Consider the following 21,280-nt stretch of genomic DNA (forward strand, 5'->3'; position numbering starts at 1 on the left):
GAACCCAGAACTGTATCTGCTTTAGACACAGACTCCCCAAGTCCTCTCCGTCACCCCCCGCAGGAGAGCAAGCACCAGGCTCCACTTCCTCAGTTGAATCCTTCTCTGCTTAGTCGTCCCCAAACTAGAGATCCGTCCTGATACCGAGTCTGTACTTTGGAAAGAACAGGATGGATAATGAACATGTCTGCCCTGTCTGCTGAGCATGGGGCCCTCTGACCTTCCCTAGCTGGGCTCTGGCACTGCAGCCTCCTGACACCAAGGGGCTTGACAGGGAGCAGGGACTGAGGGGCAGAACAAAGTCCCTCCAGGAGAAGGCCCCACACTCAGGCTGGCTACCCCCCGACCCAGTCCAGCCCTTCCAGGAGCTCACCGTGGGGGGCGGGGAAGTCCAGGGCAGACAACCCTCTACCCCAAGAGTCCTCTCTGCAGGCCCGATGCCATGCCCCAGCCTTCAAGAGAAGGCCTCCTGCTTTCCAAAAAGGAACGTCCCTTATAACGGGGAGAAAACTGCTAAATTACGTAGCATCGGTCGACATCTGGGTAAACGGTATTATGGAAGTCTAATTAGTGTGCTGCTGCTTTGGGGGAGTGTTAGCTCAAAAATTTCTGGGGAATGGAGAGGTAACATCAAAAAGTATTTATGAAAGCGTTTTGTCAACAGGAAAGCAATCGGGACCGGGATGGCAAGTGCAGAATTCCAGGGGCAGGCGGGTGCTGGGCTCAGGCCTGGAGGACGGTGGCCAAAGCCATGGCCAGAGGGAGGACAGAACATGCAGGCTGGCCTCGGGGAGGGAACCCAGCTGGCCCTGTGATCCTGGACATATGACTTAGGCTCTCTCTTTACCTGTGAAGTAGGGTGCTAAGCCTCTTTACTTGGGTGGTGTGAGGATTAAATGAGATGACATATGTGAAACTCGGAGCCCGTGCTAGGTGGTTAGGAGGGGTCAGTCACCAGGCCTGCCCTTTTCCCTCCCATCCTCTCCTCAGGTCGGGGCCTGCTCAATGCTGTCACATAGGTTCTTTTAGGTGAGCAGCACGGTGACCCTGAGAGGCAGGTAAGGGCTGTTCATGACTCTCAGGTGAGGACACAGAGACTTGGAGAGGCTGTCACTCCCAGAGGGTCACACAGCTCATATGTGGCAGACTTGGAACTGGCACCCAGATCTCTGACTTCCCAACACGGAGCTCCCTCCAGGCTGCAGCGCTGGCCATACCTGGCACCACCCACAAGTCCTCAACGTGGCTAAGGATGGGAGCTCAGACACTTGGGGCTGAAAGGGTCCCCTTGTACTGTGGCTTCACCTCTCATTGTCAGCCAGGGAACCTGCCCAGGGCAGTAGCCCATGAAGACTCCAGGCCACAGAGGCAGAACCAAAGTAAGAGTGAAACCGTGTATAAGCCTTGGCCTCCCATGAGGTGCAGACAGGAGGAAAAGGCCATTCCTTGGGCACCTCCAATGTGTTCAGCACTATCCTGGGTGTTTCACAAGTATCGTCTCCTCCAACGTTCAGAAAAGGAGGGGCTACTGCCCAAGCCTGCAGATGAGAAAACTAAGCCTCGGAAAGGTTGCGTTGCCTGCTGAAGATCACACAGCTGCTGAGATTCTGGGACTTGGACCTGAGCTGGTTGAGTTTTCAAGCCCAAGTTCTTTGTAGGACTCGGGCTCTTGGCCTTGGCCCTTGGGGATGAAGGGGAAAGAGGAGGGAGCTGCAAGTCCCTAAAATGAAACCACTTCTCCATTACTGGGAACAGCCCCCTCTCCCAGTGATAGGGGAAAAACAGAAGAGACCATTCTGGGATTCACTGGTCCCATTTCCCACCAGTGCCAGATGTCCCCACACTCACAATGTCCTGGCAGACCCTACCCCTGGGCGAACTCCTCCAGCCTCAGAAGCTCCCCACACCACAGTGGAGAGGGAGTTGCTCCCTTCGGGGACAATTGAGACCATGTGGAAGGAAGGCTCTGGCTTTCAGCTCTCCTGCCCTTCCCACCACTCCGGTCTGGCCTCACACTGAACATGCTTATTTTAAAACAATCAGCATTTGGCTCAAGTCGTGAAAGATTAAATGTAGGAGTTGTGTTAGGAGGAGTGAGATGCACTGTGCCGGGGAAGAAAGGGGTCGTCGGTGTGGGAGGCCCCTAAATGTCTCAGACCTAGCTCCTGGCCCCAGTGATGGGCGGCGGGGGTGGGGGGAAATCAGGTCTTGAGGGTAATGGATCTGATTCCAATCCCACCTCCATCTCTAACAGACTATGTCACTTCATTTAAACCCTCAGTTTCCTTTCTTCCTTCCTTCCCCCCTCCCTTCCTTTCTTCCATCATTTAGGCAAGAAACTTTTACTGAGCACCTACGATGTGCCAGCCCTGATTCTATGGCCTGGACCCTGGGGGTATAGGAATGAACTAGGCAGAGACACCTCAACCTTGGCATGGAGAGGCCTTGTCTGGCAGTGTGGGAGAGAGGGACAGAAAGACCTCCCTCAGGGTGCCTGTTGAACACAAACATCCAATCTTAGCCATGTCCATGTCTGAGTTCCTATATGCTGTTGGTTCCTGGAACCAACAGGGATGCTCCCTCTCTGAGACCCCCTATTGCCAGCTCAGAACTGGTCATGGAGGAGGAGGCAGCAGGCATTGGTGATAAGTGGACCAGGCAGTGGAGCAGGGGGCAGGGAGGAGGTGCGAGGCCCTGGTCAGGGCCTTGGACAGTCCACAAATAAACTCCAGCTCATTCCTCTGCCCAAGTGAGCTTAGAGGGAGAGAAAATAGCTTTCACACTATATTTTCTAATTTTTTTCCACTCCAGTGCTTCTAAATCGATCCAGAACAGATTGTCCAATTGTTTGAATTTCAGGAGAGATGTCTCCTGATCTTTTCCTAGTCCTGCCTAAGATTCTGCCAGGACCCCGCCCTCCCCCATGACCCTCTCTTTGGCCCGGCTCCAGTTGATGTCCAGGCTGTCCGGGGCTCGACCCCTGGCCTGTGGACCTGCAGGTGATGGAGGAAGGGCTGCACTCCCAGGTGGTACTCATGCCCAGGGAGGCCCTGGTAGAGCTCATCCCTGGAGGGGAAGGCTTTGCTTTTGCAGGAAGAGCTGAACTAGCCAGCACTGTGGGGCAGTGGAGTCCCACCAGAGGCCGGCCACAGCCCACCCTCTTCTCCCACAGAGAAAGTGCTTTGGGTTTGGGGCTCAGTCAAGTCACAAGCAACTGGGAAGGGGTATCATCGTCCCCATGATTCCCAGCAGCAAGACAAACAGGCGTCGTCTCGGACACTGATGGGCCTGGGGCTGCCGGGGGACTGCAGGCATCCAGGGTCCCGCCATGATGGTGGATTAGCAATGTCTAATGGTAGCAATGTCTGCCCCAGGCACAGCAGTGAGAGTGGCAGTGCTCCAGCCACACAGTTGCCATCCAGGTCCACAGGGTAATGTCAAAACCCAGTAACTCACCAGCAATCCAGTAACTAATGCCCCTGTCACTTACCCACTCACCCACCCATCCATCCATTCATCCATCCATCCATCCATCCATCCATCCACCCACCCACCCACCTATCCACCCACCTCACCCACTCATCCATCCATCCACCCATTCATCCATCCACCCACCTCACCTACCCATTCAGCCATCCATCCATCCATCCACCCACACATCCACCCATTCATCCATTCATCCATCCACCCACCTCACCCACCCATTCATGCATCCATCCATCCATCCATCCATCCATCCATCCATTCACCCACCTCACCTACCCTTTCATCCATCCATCCATCCATCCATCCATCCATCCATCCATTCACCCATCCACCCACCTCACCCACCCATTCATCCATCCATCTACCCATTCATCCACCCACCCATCCATCCACCAATTCATCCATCCATCCACCTCACCTACCCATTCATCCATCCACCCATCCATACATCCACCCACCCATCCACCTGTCCATCCACCCATTCATCCATCCACCCACCTCACTCACCCATCCATCCACCCACCCACCCATTCATCCATCCACACACCTCATCCACCCATTCATCCACCCATTCATCCATCTATCCATCCATCCATCCATCCATCCATCCATCCATCCACCCACCTACCCATCCACCCATCCATCCACCCATTCATCCATCCACCCACCTCAACCACCCATTCATCCACCCACCCACCCACCCATCCACCCATTCATCCATCCATCCACCCACCCACCCACCCATCCACCCATTCATCCATCCATCCACCCACCTCACCCACCCATTCATCCACCCACCCACCTCACCCACCCATTCATCCACCCATTCATCCATCCATCCATCCATCCACCCATCCGTCCATCCACCCATTTATCCATCCATCCATCCATCCATCCATCCATCCATCCACCCACCCACCCATTCATCCATCCACCCACCCACCCATCCATCCACCCATTCATCCATCCATCCATCCACCCACCCACCCACCCTCCATCCACCCATTCATCCATCCATCCATCCATCCATCCATCCACCCACCCACCCACCCATTCATCCACCCACCCACCCACCCACCCACCCATCCATCCACCCATTCATCCATCCACCCACCTCACCCACCCATTCATCCATCCATCCATCCATCCATCCACCCACCCACCTCACCCACCCATTCATCCATCCATCCATCCATCCACCCACCCACCCATTCATCCATCCACCCACCCACCCACCCATCCATCCACCCACCCACCCATCCATCCACCCATTCATCCACCCACCCACCTCACCCACCCATTCATCCATCCATCCATCCATCCATCCACCCACCCACCCACCCATTCATCCATCCATCCATCCATCCATCCACCCACCCATCCATCCACACACCTCACCCACCCATTCATCCATCCATCTACCCATGCATCCATCCATGCATCCATCCAGCCACCCACCCCGCTGTGACCAGAGTCCTCCAGCCTTGGCTTCTACTCAGCTTTCCACAAGTGCCACAGAACAGCCACTCAGAGCTCCCAGAAGTCTCCCAGACTCATTTCCTAGGCTCTAGATGCATGGTTCCCTCTGCCTCAAATGTCGCTGTTCCCCTTGCTCATCAACCTGGTCATCTTAGACTCCATCTCCTTGGATGCCGCCTCCTCTGGGAAGGCCCCCTTGATGCTCAGCCCCTTTCCTACCAGCAGAATTGCTCCCCATCCTCTGTCATCACCCACACCTGTGCATTATTTTACAAAGGGCTTGAGTCTGGAGCCAGAACAGGTGACTGTGTCCACGAGTCCCTGCAGACTGTAAGCCTGTGAGGACAGGCCCTGCGTACTATCTCAGGAATGAATAAACCCATGACATGCACGGGACAAGTGGCCTGCCCATGCCTGCCTGCACCCACCCCCTTCTGAGGAAGCAGCAGACAGCGGAAACCAGCCCCTGGTTGTTAAGATGCAGGGAAGCAGGAGCAACCCCAGTGCGGCTCCTCTGTGGCTCCTGCAGGCCCCACACCTTCCCTGGGTGTCTCTCCTCCCCAAAGAGGAGTCAAAGAACAGCCAAGGAGTGGAGAGGGTGGGCCCATCGGAGCACTCTGCACAGTTCCTCCTGGGTTCAGACTCCTGCAGGAGGGTCTGCTGTGAACACATTTTACAGAGAAGGAAACCGAGGCAGACAGGAGGCAGGAGGCTGGGCAAAGCCACACTGTGGTGAGGGGTGGGCACAGGAGTGTGGTGACCCTGAGTTCCCACACCAGCACCCCTCCTGACCACAAAGTGCATTCAGCCTCCCCAGTAGAAAGAACAGAAGCCACCAGGTCCAAATCCTGGCTTTGCAACGTAGTGGCTCTGTGCCCTTGGGGAACTCACTTTGCCTCTCTGAGCCCCTAGTGAGAATAACAACCTGTCCCTGCTCACGGAAAGTTACGAGAATTAAACAAGGTGATGTTGGCAAAGTGCCCAGGATAAGGTTGTGGTGAGCAGGTTAGGGTCTCCCCATCAGGTTGGGGCTCCAAGGGCCTTGGGCAGAGCATTCCCATCCCTGGGCCTGGTTCTGTCCATGAGTTGGAGGTGCTTCCTCACTGCCCCAAGTGCCTCCTCTACCCCTTCCCCGACCCTGTACCTCAGGTCTCCTCAGGAGGGGACCAGAGAGTGCCCAGGCTGATGTTTCATGAGCTCCACCAGCTCCAAATCCACCCTCTGCTCCCTGTCACCCACTGCGTGGAGCCCAAACACCTCCCTTGACTTTCAGTTTGACTTTACAGGTTGCAAACCACCTTCAAGTGTGTTATCTTTGCAAGCCAGTCCTCTCCCTGCATTATGGAGGGGGAAACAGAGGTTCAGAGCGGCAGGAACTTGCCTATGCTGAAGCTGAGGGAGTCACAGCCTGAACTCAGCTCTGTTCAGCTTCAGAACCAAATTGTGAGGGATAACAAGCAGCCTGGGCTCCCAGACTCAGGCCACCATCCCCAGTTAACAAAGATTCATGCAGCAAAGAGAGATCATGTCCAGCTACACAACGTATCCCACTTTGTTGCTCGCATCCTCAAAGGGAAGCCTCTGCCCCCAAACTTCAGCCTCTTCCTTGGCTGTCCTGATCTTAGTTTTGTTCATTCACTAATTCATTTATGTGTCCATCCATCCATCCACCCATCCGTCCGTCCATCCATCCATCCATCCATCCATCCATCCATCCATCCACCTCACCCACCCATCCATGCATCCATCCACCCACCATCCATCCATCCATCCATCCATCCATCCACCCACCCACCATCCATCCATCCATCCATCCATCCATCCACCCACCCACCCACCATCCATCCATCCATCCATCCATCCATTCATCCATCCACCCACCTCACCCACCCATTCATCCATCCCTCTACCCATTCATCTATCTATCCACCCATTCATCCATCCCTCTACCCATTCATCTATCTATCCACCCATTCATCCATCTATGCATTAATCTACCCACCATCCATCCATCCATCCATCCATCCATCCATCCATCCATCCATCATCACTTCATTCCCAGAAACCTGTCCAAAGCATGCCAAACCTGGGCTTGATACTATCAAGCTAAACTAGGAACAAGGCAGCCTCCACCCTTCCAGAGAGAGGCTCTCTGACCCTTCACCACTTCTGTGCCTCCTGGGTGTTTCTGTTTTTAAATGTAGCAGTGGTGATAATAATACCAGTTATATTTACTGAGCACTTACTATATGCCCATCTGCACCAAACACATTCCTTGCAATAACTCATTTAAATCCTGAAGAGGTGGATATCATCTCAATTTTTAGATGAGAAAACAGGCTCAGAGAGGTGATGTAATCTGTCCAAGGCCACACAGCCAGGAGGAGTGGAGACTGGGATTTGAACTCTTACTGCCCCTCCAGAGCTTAGGGATAAAACGTAACGGTTATCGATGTAACTAACCCAGCTGTCCCAAATGTTACAATCTCTGCCTCAAATCCTCTCAAGTCACTCAGGTTATTATCATCATTATTAGCCCTATGTTGAAAATGAGGATGCTGAGGCTCAGAGGGAAATATGCAGCCCCCACTGGTCACTAGTAAGAGATGGGGCTAGATTGGAACCCAGGCTCCAAAGCTGGCTCCCACCTGCGTGGTCTGCGGTTGCCATGGCGCTGGGTAGGCAACACCGCCACTGGTCTAACTGCTCACCTGATTCATTTTCTCATTCATTCAACAGCCACAGGCATGGCAGTCCCTACTCTAGGGGTCTGGGGATGAGCAGACTTGGTTCCTGCCTGCCTGCTTCATGGAAGGGCTGCAACCATGTTAACACAGTAACACAAAGCTGGTAACAGTATCAAAGTGAGAATACAGAGGTGGACAAGGTATTGAATCCACACTGTGCTAACTAAGCCCTTTGTATGAATTTTTCTTATCTGGTCTCACAATAACCCATTTTGCAGGTAAGGGAACTGAGGCTCCAGGGGTTATATAACTTGCCCAAGGTCACAAAGTAAGGAGCAAGCAGCGAGGAGACTTGTCTGGGCAGAACCCCAGCATAGCCTCGGGAATTCCAGGCTGCTCTTAGGGAAGCAGGCAGCCTGCCAGGGATCAGCACCCGGAGCCTCCCTCTGGCCCGTTGTCCTGACGATGGGGCTCATCTCAGCTGCGTGGCTCATTCCCCAAAGGACTTTCTGTCCTAGGGATCAGATTCCAAGCAGTTGCACCCAGCTGGTGCTACACTGCCACATCCCAGCCTGGCTCCCAGAAGCCTGAACAATTTAAACAGCAAAGGCCCTGCTGGAGGGCTGGGCACAGTGGCCCACGTCTGTAATCCCAGCACTTTGGGAGGCCAAGGTGGGTGGGTCATCTGAGGTCAGGAGTTCGAGATCAGCCTGGCCAACATGGCGAAACCCCATCTCTACTAAAAAGACAAAAAATAGCTGGGCATGGTGGTGCGCGCCTGTCATCCCAGCTACTACTGGGGAGGCTGAAGCAAGAGAATCACTTGAACCCAGGAGGTGGAGGTTGCAGTGAGCCAAGATTGAGCAACTGCACTCCAGCCTGGGTGACAGAGAGAGACTCCGTTTCCAAAGAAAAAAAGACCCTGCTGGACTCTCACTGAGCTGAAGGCTGAACCTGGGCCTTCTGGGGCTTGGGATGATGCCAGACTTCCTGCAAATGGGCAGAGAGAGGCTCCATCAGCACATTTTCTGGACGCAGAGACCGAGGCTCAGAGCTGGCAGCCCCAGCATGGGCATCGCCAGGACCCAGGTCCTGAAGCCCAGCCCCTCTTGCAGCCAGGGAGTTCGGCTCCCGTGGAGGGAGAAAGGGGCCTTTCTAGACTTTGGAATTCATGTATGTGGTTCTTTAAGTTTTAGAATTTCGATAGAATAACTTACTCTATTTGCTCTCCACCCACACAGAGCCCATGAGATCCAGGGCCTTGGGTTTCAGAGCCCTGCCTGGCTGTGACTCTGGCCACCTTGGGCTTCTGGGCTCAGCTCTCTCCTTTAGGGAAACTTGGCCTGCCTTGGGCTACCCGAGGGCAGTGGAAAATAATGGATATGAAAGGGCTTTGTAAAAAGCCACATGTCCAGCCAGGTTGTCACAAAGGAACCTTCATAACGAGAAGCCACATCCGTGTGAGACCCACACTGAGACCTTCCTCAAGCCACTCCTCCTCCTCAAATGCCCCTCTGCCTTCTCCTACGCACCTTTCAAGACCCAAGCTGAAAGTTACTTCTACCAGGAAGCCCTCCCTGACCCCTCTCAGAGGCTGGTTTTTCTTTAGTTCTCCTGCCCCTCCCTGTGACAAACACGTTACAAAACTCACCAGGGAAGGACCCTGTTTCAAATCGCCCCTCCTCGCCCCCTGGGCCTGGCACCCTGTCCAGAACTCGGTAGGCGTTCCAGAAATGTGGAATGAATGAACGCTAAATGCATCTCTTTTGGTCTGTAAATCCAGCTGCTCACGTACAATTCTCCCGACAAAGGAAAGGAACCCAAAGTGAAAGCAAATCACCATCGTTTCCGTGACAAGCTCTGGGAGCCTCAGAGGAAATTCTCGCGCTGGATTATGGAAGGAATTTGCCTTTATTTTTAATTTGTGCCAATATCTAAGAAAACGGCACTTTATTTTGAGCCCATCAGGCAACAACGAGGAGCTTTGGAATCTGGCACGGGAGACAAACTTTCCCAGCCCAATTTCCCAATGCAAATCTCTCCGCAGCGGCAGAGCCGGCCGTCCCCTCCCTCTGCTGGGCACCTCTCTGAGGCTTGCCAGGGAGGAATAATCAGATTATGTAGCTGGGTTTTCAAAGATCACGGTTTGTCTCATTTTCCAGGGAAGTGTGAACAAAAAAATTTTTCCCTCCCAGGGCTCTGTTAAGAGGTTCCAGAACTTAATTCAGTGTTAAATGGGTGTAATTTGGGAAACTCATGCATTATTTCTTAATTTCTGGAAGGAGCGTTTGCACACATCTGCTGGGGTAGGTGTGCGTGCGGGCAGATGGGTGGTGACTGGAGCATGTGCCCCAGATGGGAGGGGAGGGAGAGCAGGCTGGGGGGCATGGGCTGTCGATATAAATGCCCCATTCAGGTTGACGTCGGAAAATATAGGACTAGAGGCATTTACATTTCATCTCAGCTTCTGCTTCTGTGGATGGCCAGGCACGGAGAGATTCTGAAGCCTTTTCCTAAAAGGAGTGCCTCGGGGGGTTTCAGGGCAAATTTCGTCATCTAGGAAATGTCTGTACTGTCCCACACCGCCCCGACTCCCCAAAGCTCCTCGAGGCCTCTAGACAATGTCCACCGTGTCTGCAATATAGGCTTGAGCATCCTTGGCCCTCAAGAATCCCCAGTTTACTGTGTGACCTTGAGTGCAGTCCCAGCCCTCTCTCAGCCTCAGTGTCCCCATCTGAATATGGGGAAGCAGATCAGCTTCAACCCCCTCCACCAGCAGCTCCTGGGGCCTCTCCCCATCACAGCACAGCGCACGAGGCTCAGGCCTGCTGCTGGCACTGTCTTTGTCTACCGCCCTGCCCACCCCCTTGAGGGCTGTGGAGAGTGGGGTGTGCACACACACACACACACACACACACACGTGCGCATACGCCAGAGACCCTGCCTGGGCCTGGTCTGGCACTTTCAGAGGTACTGTGTCCTGAGGTGCTGAACAAGAAATCCTGGGCTTGTGGGGAGTGGGGGCCCCGGCTAGAGAATGATTTATTCATAGAGTCATTCATTAAACAGGTTGGCTGGAAGCTGCCCGGGAGTGGGTCTCAACAACCTTGGGGTCTCCTCCACCTCCCCAGGGGGTTCATGCTTGGGGGTCAAGGAATGTGTACCCAGGAGGAAGGCAGGAAGGAGGGAAGGGGTACAAAAAGGGAGGGAGGAAAAGATGGGGTCACCCCCCTGCCAGGCCCTGGGCAGAGTGAGACCAGCGTCTACAAAGTGGGTGTCCCCTATTGTCCCCAGGAGGGCATAACCAGGGTGGACAGGGCCTCGGGTCACACTCCTCACTCATCCTGGCTCAGATGTCCAGAACCCTGCCTGTTTAGTGTTTAGGAAACGAGGTCCCACTATTCTTAGGTGTTGACGATTGTTTCAGTAACTTCTGAAAGAGCAGCTGGGCTGAGAGAAGCCCCTCTTGGGGCAGCAGGGGAAGGGGCTCTCAATTCGCTCTAAGATCCTGTGAATCTATTGTACGAGTCAACTGGGGAGAAGCTAAAGCAGCCGAGACTGGGTTAATAGAGGCAGAGCATCCCTAAGAAGGGAGGTGATAGCTTTCATCTAATCATAAGGCGGGCCAGGCTCTGGGTCAGTAATACGGGAAAGTAAACAGGATAATGAGTAGGAAGTGAGACTATGGGGCCCCAACCCTGTCATGGCTCCTGGTGCTGTGTCTTAGGAGCCTCTACATCCCCACCCCGCACTAGGCGATATAGTGTAGTGGTTGGGAGCCTGGTCCTGGTGAGGTTATGTATTATTAGCCTCTCTGGGTCAGTTTCCTCATCTATACAACAGAATCTACAGTTGCCATTGACAAGGTTGGCATGAGGATTAAGTGGGAAGCTGGGTTCTGAGTGCACTTAGCATGGTACCTGGCTTGGAGCAGGCCTTTGGGCTGTCACTGCCAAGTGCAATCCTAGTTCTGTGCGGGGTGCAACTGTGAGCCTGTTCGGTGAAGTCCTGTATTGTGGACACAGACAGCTGAAGTGGCCAGACCTGGTGTCCACATGCCACCGCCCCCGACCCACCCCAGAAGCCAAGGGCCTGGGCATGAGGCAACCCACCTGCAGTGTGGCCTTTGGGGTGGGGCTGGAGAGGGCTTGGCCAATTGTCCTAGGAAACTGGAAATCAGATTCACCATCTTGGCCAAAACTGCCTCTCCCTCTGCCCAACTCAACCATGGGCAGCCCACCCAGAAGCTGTCTAAGCTCCAAACCTGGCCACCCTCCCTCCTCCCTGCCCCACTCTGCTATTCAAACCCTCACCCAAGCTGGGGGTGGTGTTGTCTCCTGCTCTGGCCCTGCTCCAGGGGAGCTCCATCCCCCAGCCCTCCAGGCCTGCAGCCACCTCCCAGCCCTGCAGGTCCAGAAGGCTTCAGCCACCCTGCTGTGTCTGCATCTCTGCCCATAGAGGGTCCCTGCCCAGAACATCTCCTCCCCCTTCCTCTGGTTGATTCATGCCTGTCATTCTGGACCAAGCTCCCCCGGCCCCAACCCCTCCCAGGTTCCAAAGGACAAGTGCCTCCCGCACGTGCACTTCCCGACCCCTGGGAGCTCCCCACTGCCTCATGGCCTGACCTAGGCATGCCTCCAGCTCTGCTGGCTTGTCCAGGGTCACTTCCTCCTCTGCTTCCTCGACAGCTGCCAAGGGTGAGCCGAGGTGCTTCAGCACAGGCATGTGGGCTAGGGGAGCTGGCTTAAGAAGGGGAGGGAAGGGATGGATGGATGGATGACTGGTAACTGGGAGTGGCCATCAGCTGGTCTCACTCTAGGCAGGTCCCACTTGCTTTCTTTGTCACTTACAAAGGTCTGACTGAGCAGCACTGGCCCTGCCCCCTACCCCTCTCATCCAGTCCACCTGCCCTGATAAGCTCCAGGCTGGGTGGCTCAGGAGAGCGAGAATGGGACACACACGCGCGCGTGTGCGCGCGTGCACGCGGCTCCAAACGAAACTGCTCCCCTCACTCCTCTTCATCAGTCCATACCTCCCAGATGCCTGAGATAGAGCCAGGAACGCAGCGTGAAGATGACATTAAAGAAAGAAACCGTCAGAAACCCTTGCCTGGGGCATTCAGCAACCAGCCACAATCAGCTGCCTGGTTGTAGAACTTCCTGGTCATCTCTTGCCAGAATAGGCACAGCAGACAGCCTCTCTGGAGAGACGGGGTGCTTGCAGAGAGGTGCTCTGCACTGAGCAGTCACAGATCCAGGGCATGGGGAGCGACCCCCCAGTTCTAGGCAACCATGACCGGCATGGGGATTGTCCTGGTTGATGCTGGGACCTGAAGGTTATTTGAATTCTGCTTTCGAATGACATTTCTCACCGAAGCTGAAACCTACCCGTAGGTGAAAAGTCCCAACGATTACCCCTGGACCATCTGATTCCCAGAGAGATTTGGACAATCAGACTCAGGTGAGGAAACAAAGGGTGATGCAGGGAGGGACTTCTCATCAGTCTGGGTCTGAACAGAGCTGAACTTGATGGTATTTCAGGCACAGCCACCCAGCAGCGAGATGCACAGGACATTACTAACCGAAAACACCTTAGACAACGCCTACAGCAGGGCCCTCATTTTATAGTCTAGGAACCTGAGGTCCACAGACATGTGGACAGCTGCCTGGGGTCACACAGCCACCAACGCTCAGTGGGAACCGACAAGTGTTTCTCACAGTGAGCTCACAGCAGCCTTTGGTGGTGGGCATGGCTGCCATTCTGTCTTCCAGATGAGGAAACCGGCTGGGAGGCGTCAGGAGCCTTGGTCAAGGTCATACAGCCCTGGAGAGGGGACTGGAGGCCACCCCCAGAGAGTCCCTGTGTGGGGCACTTCGTGTTCTTCCCATCCTAGGCTGGGATTCCTGTAAGTGTCAGGTGCAGTCACTTACAACAGGCTCAGGAGGCCCAGAGAGGTAGGGGAGATACAAAGAGGCATCCCCAGAGGTGCTCTCCCGCAGATTACATAACTCCCCTTCCCTGTCCGATGGCCCCGGGGGGAGGCTGGGGCAGCTAGCAAGAGTGGGGGGCACCCAGCGGGGGAATGGACCCGGCCTTATTCGTCTATATCCTCTTGACTCTTTCCAAAGAGGTAACAGTCGTAGGCGCCAGGACGCACTGGCTTTCTCCCCCTTTCTTTTTCCCTCTGGTTGGGTAACAAATACTAATACTAATAATGATAATAATAATTGGAATAAATATAACCTCGAGACGCTTGGGGTCTCGTTGCCATGGCAACCGCGGGCGCTAATGAGCTTCTGAGGCTGCCCTCGGGGCCACCCAGACCTGGGCGCGGGATCAATGTTGATTCGGCCCCTGGAGGCAATAGCGATTCCGCGGGGGCCACACGGCGGACCAGGACCGAGGAGCAGGCACTTGGGAGGGGTCCTTCTCCCCGTCCCCTGCGCTGCCCAGCTGGGACCCCCAGGCCCCTCTGGGTCCGCAGCGTGGCCCTCAGTCCCTGTGTAGCCCGCACGGGGCTCCCAGCTCACTGCGCTCCCCGACTCGGTTCTCGGAAGCCAGTCCCCACCTCGGACGCGGATTCCGGTCCCGGCCACCGCGTCCCGGCACGGTGCGCCCCGGACTGCTCTTCACAACCCGGCCCTTCTTCTCCAAGGTTCAGCGACCCCGACCTTGGTGAGCGCCGGCGCGGACCCCAGTGCCGAACACCGGCTGTCCCGCAGGGCTCCTGCCCCCAGACCCTTCCCCGGTCGTCCCCAGCCCCTTTCTAAAGAGCCCCGGACCCCAGTCATATGACCCTTACCCGCCTCTCTCAGTGCGCCCACCCTTCACCCCTTCTCCGGAGCCCCGCGCCGCAGACCCCGCCCCCCACTTGCCCAGACTCTCCTCCGCCAAGAGCTCCGCCCCGGCCCCTTTCCACGCCGCGCTCGGACCCCGGCCCGGGCGCGCCCCTCCCCCGCGCGGCCCCCGCCCTGCCCGCCCCGGGGCGCAGCTCACCTCGTGCCCGCCGCCCGCTCGTCCCTCGCTCCGTAGCCGGGAGCCGGCGCCCGCGGGAGCCGCCTGCTGGGGTGCGGGGGCTGCCCACGCCCCCGCGATGCCCCCGCCGCCGCCGCAACAGTTGTCCGGCTTCTGGGGGCTGCGGGGACGCGGGGACTCCGGGCTCCTGGATCGGCGCTCGGAAGGCGCCCGCTCCTAGGCGCGCCGGGCGCGGCGCGGAGCTGGGGCTGGGGCCGGGGCTGGGGCTGGGGCTGGTGCCGAGGCTGGAGCTCCGGCTCCGCGTACGGCTCGGGGTCCGGCGGCCGGCCGCATGCCCCGTCGCCGCCCGCGGCTACTCGGCGGCCCGCGCCGCCCGGCCGCCCGCCGGCCCCGAGCCCCGCGCCGCGCCCGCCGCCGCCGCCGCCGCCGCCGCGCTCATGCTCGCCGGGCCCCGCGCTCGCCGCCGCCGCCGCTGCCCACTTCACTCTTTGGCGCTCGCTCCGCGCCGCGCCCTCTGCTGCCCCCTCGCCCGGGCTCGCCGAGCTCCCGCCGCCCTGCCCGCCGCGTCCTGCGCTCTCCTCTCTCTCCCTTCCTCTCTCCTCCCTTCCTCTTTCTCTCTCTCCCTCTCTCTGCGTCCTCCTCTCATTTTTTTTCTTTCGCGGTCTCTTTTCTCCCCCTGTGGCTCTTTCTCTCTCCCCTCCTGCTGTTTGCGGTGGCTTCTCAGTTTCTCTTTTTACTTCCTTTCCGTCGTTCTTTCACGCCTTCTTCCTCCTTTTCCTTCCTTCTACTTTTCCCTTTCCTCTTCCCGCTTTCCTGCCCGGTTTCCTTCCTCCCTGCCTCCCTTCCTCCTTCCTTCCTTCCTCTCCGTTCTTCTCTCTTTGTTCCTTCCTCCTCCTTCGCTCCTTCCTTCCCACTCCCTTTTCCTTTCCTCTTCCCACCCCAGTTTCCTACTCTTCAGTCCTCCCATCTCCTTCTAACACACACCTGCTTTGTCTGGGGGCCACGTTATTCCCGCCAGCCAGACCCTGGCCAGGGGGATCAGGGTCACGGTCAACTTGGGCCAAGAACCCTTCGCATGAGACAGGCTCCTCTGCCACGGTTTCCTGTGGGAAAGGCCCCACTTCCTACCCTCCTGGGCCACTGCATGGGGTCCCCTCCTCGGCTCCTGCTCCCCGCTCCACCCAGCAATCCCCCAGCTCCTGTCTGCCCCCCATTTCACCCCTCACCTGTGGGACAAGAATGTGCTTGCCCTTCTGTGGCCTCAAAGCCAGTGAGCCCCCATTTCCCCACCTTCCTCTGTCCCCGGCCGGGAGACCTGCGGTTGTAAAGAGGTCTTGTGGGGAGAAGGTTGCAGCCTCCTCGAGGGCCCCAAGAGAGAATGGAGACGAAGATCTTTTATCAATTATTGATTTTAGGAGGAAGAAGGGAGCCTCTGGAGGACTGGCCCCAAGATTCTCCCACCTGGGTCTCCTGAGATGGTGGCCCTCATTTCACTTTTCTAAGCATTGATGGAACTGCAACAGAAACTGGACTAAGCCCTGTATACTTGTTGTATTCTTTATGCTTTATTTGTTCCTCACCACAGTGCTGAGCAGCGTCCTCCCCACTTCACAGCAGAGGCGCTGGGACTCAGAGAAGTTAGGACACCTGCTCTGAGCCACACAGTCAGCTAGGGGCAGAATCGGGGCTCAAGCCCAAGTCTGCCTGACCTTTCAGGCCCAGTCCCTCAGCCTTGGCCCCTCACAGGTACCTGGGTGAACATCAAGAGAAGGCACCGAAGGCAAGCACTGCACCCTCTCCTTACTGAGGAGGAACCAGAGACAGCGGCAGGTGCCTGGCAACAGCTTGTACATGACCCGTTGATGGGGCTGGGAGTCCCGATGGCATTTCTGATGCCACATCCTGGGCCCCTTTCAAGGATAAGAGGGAGGCTCAGCCTCGTGCCTAAGGCACCCAGCAGGACAGTGGGAGTGGTGCCGGGGCGCCCACGCTAGGAAGCCTGCACTGTTGGAGTGCCTCGATTTCCCCACCTGTCTCACAGGTGTCCATGCCTTCCTGTCCTCAGTGGACCTGGCTTGAGCAGCTGCCCAGGCAGGACACTGAATCTCCCCCAAGGGAGCTGATGTGGGCCCTGCTCATGGGAGAGGCAGAGGGGCCTCCGTGAATGCCCCAGCAGGGCGAGGTCAGGGCCACAGCGAGGGCTCAGGGAGGCAGCACCTGCTTGGCCACAGGGGCAGGCAGTGTTGCCCAGTGGGAAGGCTCATGGGATTTGTAGCAAGGCGGCACTTTGTCCCTAATTGGCCAGGTGGCCTTAGGCACGGCACAGAAGCTCCCTGAACGTCAGTTCTCTTTCCTGAAGAGGTCACAGCACTACCTCCCAGACAGGGTGTCTCAAGGACTAAATGAGACGAGGCCCATGAGGTACTTCTCCTGGCACCTGGCAAATATCCCAAGAGGGGGACAGAGGAAACTGAGGCCCAGAGAGGCCATGGAACAGGTGGAAGTGCCGGGTGCTGGTGGTGGTGGGGGGCTGGGAGGTGCCTACCAGACTGTCCCGTCTGATTTTGGCTGTCACGCTGGAGAGGTGCCTGTCATCTGTGCCCTAGCAAGGACTGTGTCTTAGGCTCTCAACGCCAGGGACACTCAGCTTTGAGGGATGTGGGCTGAGCGAGGGGAGGAGGTGTCAGGGCGTCACAGCAGGCCGCCTGTGTTGCTGGGATGGGGTCTGTGGTGTGTAGTGTGTGTATGTGTGTGTTGTGTGTTGTTTGTTGTGTGAGTGGTGTGTGTTGTGTGATGTGATTTGTACATGGTGTTTCATGTGTGCATGTACTATGTGTGCTCTGTGAATGCGTATTAAATGAGTGGGGTGTGTGTATGGCATATGTGTATGTGTGTATGAGAGAATCTGAGTGGTGTGTGTTTTGTGTGTGTGCTGTGTGTATATGAGAGTGTGTGAGTGGTGTGTGTTTTGTGTGTATGTGTGTGCATATGAGTGTGTGAGTGGTGTATGTGTCTTGTGTGTGTTGTGTCTGTGTGGTACTGTATATGAGGTGTGCGATGTGTGTTTATGGTGTGTCTGTGTGTTGTATATAGTGTATGGTGTGTGTGGTATGTGTGAGATGTGTATGTCTATGAGTATACATAGGATTGTTGAGAGTGTGTGCTGTGTGTGTTCTGTGTGTGTATGCGTGTTTAAGAGTGTGTGTGTGTTATATCTGTTGTGTGTCGTGTGGTATGTGAGTATAAATTGTGTTGTGTGTGTTGTATGTGTGCATTGTATGTGGTATGGTTGGTCTGTGGTCTGTGGTGTGTGTGGTGTGTTTGTGAATGTGTATGTATGTGTATGTGTATGAGAGTGTGAGTGGGGTGTGTTGTGTGTATATGTGAAGATATGTGAGTATGATATATGTGAGTGGTATGTGTCAATGTGTGTGTCTCAAGGTGTGTGTGGTGTGTGTGTGTGTGAGTGGTGTGTGTGTGGTGTGTGTGTGTATGTGAGGGTGTGAGTGGTGTTTGTGGTGGTTCATGGTGTGTGTGGTGTGTGTGTGTGAAGGTGTGAGTGAATGGTGTGTGGTGGTGTGTGTAGGGTGTATGAGGGTGTGAGTTGGTGTGTGTGAGGGTGTGAGTGCTGTGTGTGGGGTCTGTGGTGTGTCTGTGAGGGTGTAAGCAGTGTGGGGATGTGGTGTGTGTGTATGAGCTGGTGTGTGTGAGGGTGTGAGTGCTGTGTGTGCACTGTGTGTGGGGTCTGTGGTGTGTCTGTGAGGGTGTAAGCAGTGTGAGGATATGGCATGTGTGTAGGTGTGTATATGAGTGGGTGAGTGTGAGTGGTGTGGGGGTTGCAAGTGTATGTATGTGTGTGAGGTGTGAGTGAATAGTGTGTGTGGTGTATGGGTTGTGTGGTGTCTGTGTATGTGTAAGGATGCGAATGGTGTGTGTGGTTGTGTGTGTGAGTGGTGGGTGTGTGTGTGTGTGAGGGTGTGAGTGGTGTGGGTTGTGTGTGAGATGTGAGTGGTGAGGGTGTGTGTGAGATGTGAGTGGTGAGGGTGTGTGTGAGATGTGAGTGATGAGGGTGCGTGTGTGTGTAAGGGTGTGAGTGAATGGTGTGTGTGTGTGTGAGGTGTGAGTGGATGGTGTGAATGAGCGGTGTGTGTGCTATGTGTGCTGGGGTGTGTGATGGCTGTTGGCATGCGGGGGTGGTGGAATGAGGCATCTCCCTTTTTTGGGTGCGCATGTCTGGAATCTCCATATGGTGTGTTCGTGCATGTTTTCCACGTGTATGTGTGGTGGTGGTGGTGTGTGTGTGCATGTGTGATGTTTGTGTATATGTGTATTTGTGGTGAGTGTGTATGTATGGTAAGTGTGGTGTCTGTGTATCTGTGTGTATGTGTGGTGGTGGTGGTGTGTGTGTGTGCATGTGTGATGTTTGTGTATATGTGTATTTGTGGTGTGTGTGTATGTATGGTAAGTGTGGTGTCTGTGTATCTGTGTGTATGTGTGGTATATCTGTGTGTGGTATGTTTGGTGTGTGTTTCTGTGTGTATGCATGGTGTGTGTGTGGTGTTTGTGTGTGTATGTGTGTGTGTATGGTGTGTGTGTGTATGGTCTGTGTGTCTATGTGTGTGGTGTGTATGTGTGGTGTGTATGGTGTATGTGTGTATGGTCTGTGTCTGTGTGTGGTGTGTGTGTGTATGTGTAGTGTATGTCTGTGTGGTGTGTAGTGTGTGTTTCTGTGTATATGTGTGGTGTGTGTGTAGTGTTTGTATGTGGTGTATGTGTGTTCTGTGTGTGTGTGTGTGTATGTGTGATGTGTGTGTGTGGTGTGTTCAGGGCATGTGGAAAGCGTCATCATTTAGTGGAGCCCCTCCCCCTCATTGTCCCTCCCTACCGCCCTTCACCTGCCACTGGGCGGGGCTCTGTGCCTGTCCCAGGTCAGTGCTGGATACCCAGAGACCAGAAAAGGTCCCTGCCCCAAAGAAGCTTAAGGTCGGGTTGGTGACAGCACAAATGTTAAGGCTGTATCACTCCATCTCCTACAGGATGAAACTCCATCCCCTCTTCCTGTGCCTGTGGCCCAGCCCACCTGCCCAGCCTCCTCTGCAGTCAGGTGCTGGAGCTCCAGCCATGTCAAACCTGCAAGCCACGGTGGCTGTCCTGGGTGGTCACTCCATGGCCTCCTCAAAACCCCATGACAGGCCCACTATGTGCTGGGCTGGGCTGCCCTCCGCAGTGCTTCCAGAGCCCTGCACCTTCACCTTCTCTCTCTAGAACAGGCTCCCCTACCTTGGACAAAACTACTTTGCCTCCCTGAGCCTCAGTTTCCTCATCTGCATAATGGGAATGACCTCAAAGGGTCAATGTGAGGATCAGACGAGAGATAAGATCATAACAGGCAATGGTCCTGTCGATTAACCCACAATAAATCAATGCTTGGCACTTCGTGGGTACTTGGTCTCATCAACGTCTCTTCTGCTTTTTCAGGAGGCCAAGGGGTGAGCAGGAAAAAGTGTGGACTTTGGAACTGAATGGATTTGGGTTTGGATCTCTGCTTGGCCACTCACCAGCTGTATGACCATGGCCAATGTTATTCACTTCTCTCGTGTCCTGTGCTGCCCCTGTCAGATGACCACCAACTTTACATTTCCAGAGTCTGAAACCAAATGGGTATCCCTGGGCCAAAATCCTGGGGTGGGTGGGGCCGCGCTTCCTGGAGGCTCCAGGGGAGGACCCTCCTGGCCCCTTCCCACCTCTGGTGGCACCCTCAGCTTGCAGCGACATCACCTGGTCTTGGAGGGCAGTATCTTCAGATCTCCCTGCGCTCCTCTTCCCACAGCCTCGGGTCAGATGCTCCCTCTGCCTCCCTCTTATAAGGATGCCTGTGATCGCATTAGGGCCCACCTGGATCATCCCGGATAATCCCCCCATCTCAAAATCCTCCGCTCAACCCCATCTGCAAAGTCCTTTTTTCCCTGCTTGCTGTTTATACGGTAGCACTGGCAGGTTCCAGGGATTAGGATGCGGATATCTTTGGGGGCAGGGGAGCACTCTTCAGCGTTCTGCCCTCTGGGCGTCTGCTGAGGCAGGTGTGAGGGCATAGGCTCGGGGCTACTGTGTGAGTCCAGTGAGACGGAGCATGTAAGCATGTAAGCTGTCATCCACGGACCACTCAACAAATACTGCTGCGTCTCTGCTCCTGGCTGCACTGGAGGAGGCATGGGCAGGTGACTATGCAGACTGCCCTGGGAGACATTCCCCTGCCCCATTTCTGGGCACCTACTGCGTGCCGGGCCGCGCCCGACGCCCCACATCTGTCGTGGCTTCATCCTCCATCCCTATTTACTATTTCTCTGCCTTCGGGAGGCCTGCTCCCCCGCAAACTTGACTGCTCACGGGCGGCCTGGCGATGACTCATGCTCTCTCCCTCGGTGGAGAGCAGCCTTTTCAAAGGGCTGGCTGGGGAGGGAGCTAAATTTAAAGCCAGGCTTCCCGAGAAGATCACCTGCCACATCAAAATTGCAGCCATTTAATCGGGAGTCGGGGACATGAGGCATCGCACCCTCTTTCCTTTCTGAGAGGGTGGTGCTTGGAGCCCAAGACCCTGCGGCGGGCAGGGGGAGGGGGCTCTGGTGTGGCGGAACCAGCTGCTCCCTGGTCTC

At 55.6% G+C, this 21,280-nt stretch overlaps 1 protein-coding gene across 1 annotated transcript in view; it reads right to left on the reverse strand.

The window, feature by feature from the left end:
- SHISAL1 (shisa like 1) overlaps window positions 1-14,944 on the reverse strand; it is an 80,561-nt gene extending 65,617 nt beyond the window's left edge. The window contains exon 1 of the mRNA XM_030914172.1: window positions 14,649-14,944. The gene's annotated coding sequence lies outside the window, so the exon portion shown is untranslated. The remainder of the gene's footprint in view (window positions 1-14,648) is intronic.
- Between the last annotated feature and the right edge of the window lie 6,336 nt (window positions 14,945-21,280).

This window comes from Rhinopithecus roxellana, chromosome 13, assembly GCF_007565055.1.
Source record: "Rhinopithecus roxellana isolate Shanxi Qingling chromosome 13, ASM756505v1, whole genome shotgun sequence".
Lineage (NCBI taxonomy): Eukaryota > Metazoa > Chordata > Mammalia > Primates > Cercopithecidae > Rhinopithecus > Rhinopithecus roxellana.